The following is a 7,042-nucleotide window of genomic DNA, read 5'->3' as shown; positions in this document are numbered from 1 at the left end:
GTTTTGAAATCTCAAGGAAACTTCTTGAAAAAAAAACATGAATAATAAAAAAAACAAAATTAAACAAATATCAAATGACTCTGGCCTTATTAATAAAAAATCATGAATCTGGTCTTATTATTTATAATGACCTAAAAATCTAAAGATGAGAGTCATGGTATAATAAAACTATTATCCATAATCATTCTTATATTTATCCAACAAACAAAATTTCAACCACAGTAAACTTCAACCAAAAAAAAAGTTGATAAGAAGTTGTTTCTATTTAAAACAATATTTTTAAGTTGTGAAAAAGTTGATATAAGCAAAAAAAAAGAAAAAATCAAAATTAAAATCCAATACCTTAAGAATCAAGTTGTAAACATTAATTACAAATTTTTATTTTCTGTTATACCATAAAAATCATGTTGTTAATTAAGGTTATTAGCATTTTTTTTATCCAAAAAATTGATATTTATCCAAAAAAATAAATTAAAAAAATATAAATTTGGAAAAAAGTAGATAAAAAATTTATTATCAATTCCTCCCCATGTGTATATCCTCCCAATGAAAGTTGTGATGAAGTTGATATAATCAAAAAAGGAAGGAATTTATTTAAAATCAAATACCATAAAAATCAAGCTGTTAATGTTAATTACAATTTTGTTTTCTTTTATACCGTGAAAATCATGTTGTTATTATTATTTTTTTAATCCAAAAATTTGATATTTATCCAAAAAAATAAATTAAAACAAAATATATATTTTTTTAAAAGTAGATAACAAATTTATTAGCAATTCCTTCTCGTGTGTATATCCTCCCAATGAAAGTCGTTTTTTATTTTTATTTTATATAATTTTTTTTTACGTGCTGTAACTAGAAAAATAAGAAAGTTGCTACTTTTTTTATAATACACTATACGTCTAAAAAAAATTAGTTGGATTTGATGAAGACTTTGGATTATAACACACAACACTAAAAAATAAGGATTAGATGAAGAATTTGGATTGTAATCAAATTAAGATTTTTATCAATTTAGAAATTATAGGAGAAGAAAAATTATATATATATTTTTTAAAATCTAAAAATCTAAGTGATTTGTATCAAATATTTCATGTACGATGCACGTGAAATATTAGATTTATCAACTTATAAATCATATCAAAATATAAATCATATTAATTTTCTAAAAATCACGTACGATAATAATATATTAATATACTTATTAATATAATTAATAAACAATAAATAAATCATAATATATATATATATATATATATATACTTATTAATATAAAAATTAACGTTAATAATAAATAGTTCATTATTCATTGTAATTTTTATTAATATATATTAATTTTTACAAATTAATAAATAAAACATATTAATATTTGAGGTCATATATATACACACACTCCACATTGAAGAATTTTATATGAACAAAAAGTCTAAAGCTAATATTAATTGAATAGAATTTTATAAACTAAAATTCTAAACACTACATTGCAACCTTTTAGACAAAATAAACTAAAGAAAAGAACAAATTAAACACTACGCTGTTACTTTTTTATCCACTTAGAATAGTTACTACGTTTAATAGCATAGTTAATTTTTTATCAACTTAAAAATAATACTTTTTCTTCAAATTTTTATTTTTATTCACTTAGAAATTATAGTTGAAGAAAAATTATATCCACTTAGAAATTATAGTTGAAGAAAACTTATATATATTTTTTCTTAAAATCTAAAAATCTAAGAAAAATTTTGCAATTTGGTGCTGCCACTTGGCGCAACCACGACGTCTAAGCCCAACTTTTATTATATACTAACGTATGACCCGCACAATGTGCGGGCTATGTATAGTATCTGTAAATTATAAATTTTTTTATTAGTATGGTATTACAATCTTCATTAATTATTAAAACCTGCCACTATCATAGTCTAATAATATAAAACATGATATGAAAAAAAATCCAAGATAAATCACTCCATAAATAAGCTAAACTTATTTTTTCTTCGATGGTGAGATTCTCCTGTATATTTCTATTAGTGTTGGATGTTTATCATTAACATGTAGTTGAAGCAACTATATGTGCATGAGGTGTAGTCTTCTCTTTTGAAATAGGCTTTGGTCTCTTTTTTTTTGTTAATTATTTGGTCTTAACAAAGAATAACAAAAACATTAGATTTTGTATATTAAATTGTTGCACACTCTGAATGCTTTTATTCATCTCTTAACAATTTCCACAATTACTACAACAGGCCTTTGAAAAAAAAATTATATAGCAATCATAACTAATAATGCTAGGTCTATCTTTTTCTTAAAGCTAACATAGTGGTGTTTGAGGGAACATTTCAACTTAATGGGGTGCAAGCAGAATGCAAATCAAACTAAACTCTTAGGATAAACCACTGCTATTAAAAAGTGCAGGTCGTCCCATTCCTTCTTGCAAGCCAATTGTAGCTGCAAGAGTTATTACGATTGCTCAATTCCATGAGAATATTCCACCTGATGGTCTTGATCCAAGTATCCTCCTCCTATATCCCATCCCCTGCATGATAAAATTTTTAAGAATGGAAGTTGTCAATAGGTGGTTTCAAGCAAAAGTCATGTTTGTACAAAATATAAGCAGCCTAACTTGCTTGCTTGGGGAAAGAAAGACCAACACCTCGGTAAAAAATTTCTGACTACAAATAGGTAATTACTTCAATTTAGCCACCAAAAAAAAAAAAAAAATGCAAGTCTACAACTCTTCTCAAACCTAAATAAAAAAATAAAAAGAATGAAAGAAAATGTTCATCAATGAACATTCACAGTAATACACACACACACACACACACACATACATATAAGTGCCTAAAAGAACTACAAACAACCAAATCAATTAAAAAGTAGACAAAAAAAAGAGCCTCATGTGAGGATTATGCTACTCTTAAGTTCTTTTGTTTGTTTGTTTTTTTTTTGGGTGCTAATTTCACTTATCAAAAAGTAGAAGTTTTTTTTTTTAATTTTTTTTTAATCTCACCATTTTTTGTGTACCATCATCAATTGGTAGCGATTAGAGCTTCAGCTTCATAGGAGAATATTGTGTTAGGATTAGTGCCCTTAAATCCTATTGTATGATGCTATGTATGATATTAAGTATGACATTATGTATGACTTAATATTGTGATTGATAAAGTTATTTTATTATTATCTAAAATAATGGTAACATGAATATTCAGACATTATCATATAGTCCATGAGATGCATAGTATATGATTTATGTGAAAAGTCACAGATGATATAAATCACAAGTTCTTTGTAAACTCAGAATTATAGTTCGTAGTCGGTGATGAAATTGAGCATTTCATTTGCGAAGACTATAACATATCAACTAAGATGATTTGTCTTAATCATGGAAGTGGAGACTTCTAGTTGGTATGTTGATATGTTTTAAGAGTTAAGACATATTGAACTGGACCGCTGTGAGATTTATTATTCTCCTAACAACTGTCAAATGAATAATAAATCTCACGACTTCTATTTACATGAACTCTTAATCCTGAGAGGATAATGGACCTAATCATGAAATGTAGGTTGCTTTGATATATCAGGAATGAGATCTAAAGTAACGGTCAAAACCTCAGTATGTTGGGCAACCACATTTAGTGTTGATAGAACATATATTCTCAAAATAGAATTCATAGTCTCTTCTTAATGGCGATACAAAATATTCCCTTGAGATAAGTTTAATGGGTTTGGTTATTCCGAGTGTTAAGCCTAACCACTTTAGTAAGGAGTTACTAAAATATATATTTATGAAATTGGATTTCATAAATATATGATGAATAACATAGAGGATTAAATCGGGTACTAAATGATTAAGATGTAGTAATTTATAAAGTGGCAGTCTACATTCATGACTTTGTATTACTACGAATATTTTAGAAGTGGTTGCATGTATAATAAAGTCTTGGGATATAATTTATAAATAAATTCTAGACTGCAACTATATTTATATAGTGGTATTAAACATAGTTAATGGTAACTTTGGACTTGTCAAGAGTTGACAAAAAAGCCCAAGACCCATTGGAGCTAGTATCTTATTGATCCCTTTTGGTCCCACTCCAAGCCACATATTAAAGCCCGATTGGAATGGCCCAAAAGGCTAGCCCAATTAAATAATCAATTATGAGGAGAGAAATAGAAACAAACAGAATTTTTGGTAAGAACATGAAATGGTATGTGAGTTTGAGACACTCTCTTATTCTTCCTTTAAAAACTGATTGAGAGACCACACTTCTTGGGTGTAAAGTGGAATTGGAGTGAAGATTAAAAGTGTTCCCGAGTACTTCTGATCTTTTGTTTTGAATATCACTGGCACCAAGGTACGCTTTCTTGCTCTTGAATTCTGAAATTTGCATAGTACATGTTAACAATTGTGAATGAAGTAAATACGTTAATTTTTCACTGCGTATGTTTTGTGTGCGATACAAATATGTACTTAACCAACATATTGTTCTCAACAATTTTTTATTATTTTTGCAAAAAGGAAGGCAAAGGAGGCAAAACTTTGCCAACAAAATCAAAATCCTTTTGGTCTGGAATTTAGATTGGAAACAAATCATGCCATCAAAAACTTTAGATATATAGAATTTAAATCCTTTTAGGAATATAGAAAGGAAAAAAATAGGCACCCTCGTAAAGCACCTAGGTCATGTTCAATCTCTTTATCCATAGCTACCTGCTACAATTGCTCAGTTGCATTGAAAACCAAAGAGAACCCAATAAATGTAGCCTTTTTTCATTTATTACATGAGACGACACTAGCTAATATCCATTTTAATGACCTTCATGAAATACTAACATTGTGAATTTGTGATGCTGCAAGCAGCAAGATTAAAGATGGTTAGTCACTATGGTTCTCTTGTCAATCATAGTAACAGGGTGCTAAGTAAACTGCTTAGCCCCTCAAGGGTGAAAAGCCATTGGATTAAGCATCTCTTAATATGCAGCCAATTACTGTAATTTAAGCCAACAGAGCAAGTTGTTAATCAATTTTTTTGTTTAAAATAAATAATTTTCCTTTGAAACAAATAGAAGCTCATTTAGCAAATATTTGATCTTGAGAAAATGGCAAGATGTAGATGTAATGGAAGATGAAGGCCACTTTTTCAATGAAGAAAAACCAAAAGAAGTTGGTGCATACAAACATGATATTATAAAAAATTTCTAACTGATCAAGAGTATAGTCAAAACAGACAACAAAATAGTTATAGTTCCAAAGCCACCAAAAAAAAAAATGTCATTTCCAATTCTTTCAAAATCATCCATGTTTGTATATGCAACCAAGGAAGACTTAATTCAGCCTTGCAGTAATAAGTGCAATAAAATATCCAATAATGAAAACCCAATATGCACTTTAAGATATTTCATCAACATAAAAGTAACATTCTAGGCAGCAAAAATCTAGACACTACAAAAAAACAACAACAAACGAAACATGACAAACATCAATTGCGCTACCATAATTCAAAATAAGGAGCACAAAAACAAATACCCAATTGAAATTAGAAGGAAGAAAAGTTCCATGTACCTAGCATATGTCTTCTTAGTTGAAAGTTCATGTTGTCCTTCCCACATTGCCTGATGAATTTGCATATTCTTGTCATTCTCAAAATTCCTTCTAACTTGAAAAACCTAAGTGATTCCAACCAATATATATATATATATATATATATATATATATATATATATATATATATATATATATATATATATGTATGTATGTATGTATGTATGTATGAATTTAAAAAAATATGTGCTGCAAAAAAAAAAGCTATCTGCAAAGCAACAGCTACGGCCTAATTGTAAACAAAAAATTAAGACCTATAAATTACAATTTGACACAAACGAAGAAAAAAAAATTATATTACCCACTAAAATGTCTTAAAAAGACAAACAAATTACCCGCTATATGAAAAAAAAAAATCATTAATGTAAGCATATATCGTATACACTTTTAAAAAAAATTGAATATCTACAAGACAAAGTAAGCCTAGAGTCATATTTATTTCATTTGTTTTTTGAGTTAGTGTCAGATTGCTAACCTTTATATAAAACTTAGATTAAAACTTATCTATCTCAATGAAAGAAGCAAGAACCTATTGGGCAGAGATTAAAAGTTTTCTATTTCAATGAAATAAGAAAGAACTTATCTGTCTCAGGAAATTTCGTTCAAAATGAAGCAAGAACCATCCAAAATTACAATGAAAGAAGTCCACAACTCACAAAGATAAACAGCGAGTGGGCAGAGATTAACAAAATAAAAATAAAAAACAGAGGAAAGTAGCAAACCTATTGACATCATAAAGATGGATCATTCAATTGCGGGCCCCATGATGCAAGGAACAACTGGCTATCTGCGGCTTCTTCATAATTAGCCTCCTTTTTACTTGATAAGCTAAAGCTCAATGAGAGGGTCTCTACATCATGAGCACCCTGCCAAAATTTCCAAAATTTTAATATTCTAAGATGCATAGGACCTAAATGCTTGTCAGAAAGCATAACCTGAAAAGAATATTTTTATTGAATGCATTTACCTGAAAGCATGAATAAGTAGAATTTTGTAGGTAATAGATATGAAGGTTTCCCTCACAATCACCAGCATTGAGGTACTTGCAAAGATTGAGAAAATTTAAAAGCATTCTTATTAGCTATGTTGTCACAAAACATTCTTTGATTAACAAAAATCAAGAAATTCAAAAACCTAAAATCAAATTTCTAAGTAGGAGTGGAAAAATTAAGAACCAATTGGAATCCAAATATCTACCAAAACTGAAAACCTAAAGAGTGAGAGAGAAAAACCTGAATGGCCAGTGCTCCAAAGAGAGAAAAAAGAGAAAAAAAGTTACTTGTGAAAAAGGAGATTAGTGGTGAATCAACAACAAAACCGGTTTTCCAAATCAAAACCCCAGAAAGAAAGAAAGAAAATAAACGCAGATATTAGAAAACAGGGAAAGGCTTAGTGATTTCTGTAATCCAAAATAGGAAAAAAATATCGAAAAATTGAGAAAACAAA

The sequence above is a fragment of the Castanea sativa genome, chromosome 8 (assembly GCF_040712315.1).
Source record: "Castanea sativa cultivar Marrone di Chiusa Pesio chromosome 8, ASM4071231v1".
Taxonomy (NCBI): domain Eukaryota; kingdom Viridiplantae; phylum Streptophyta; class Magnoliopsida; order Fagales; family Fagaceae; genus Castanea; species Castanea sativa.
This window is presented reverse-complemented; position numbering follows the sequence as displayed.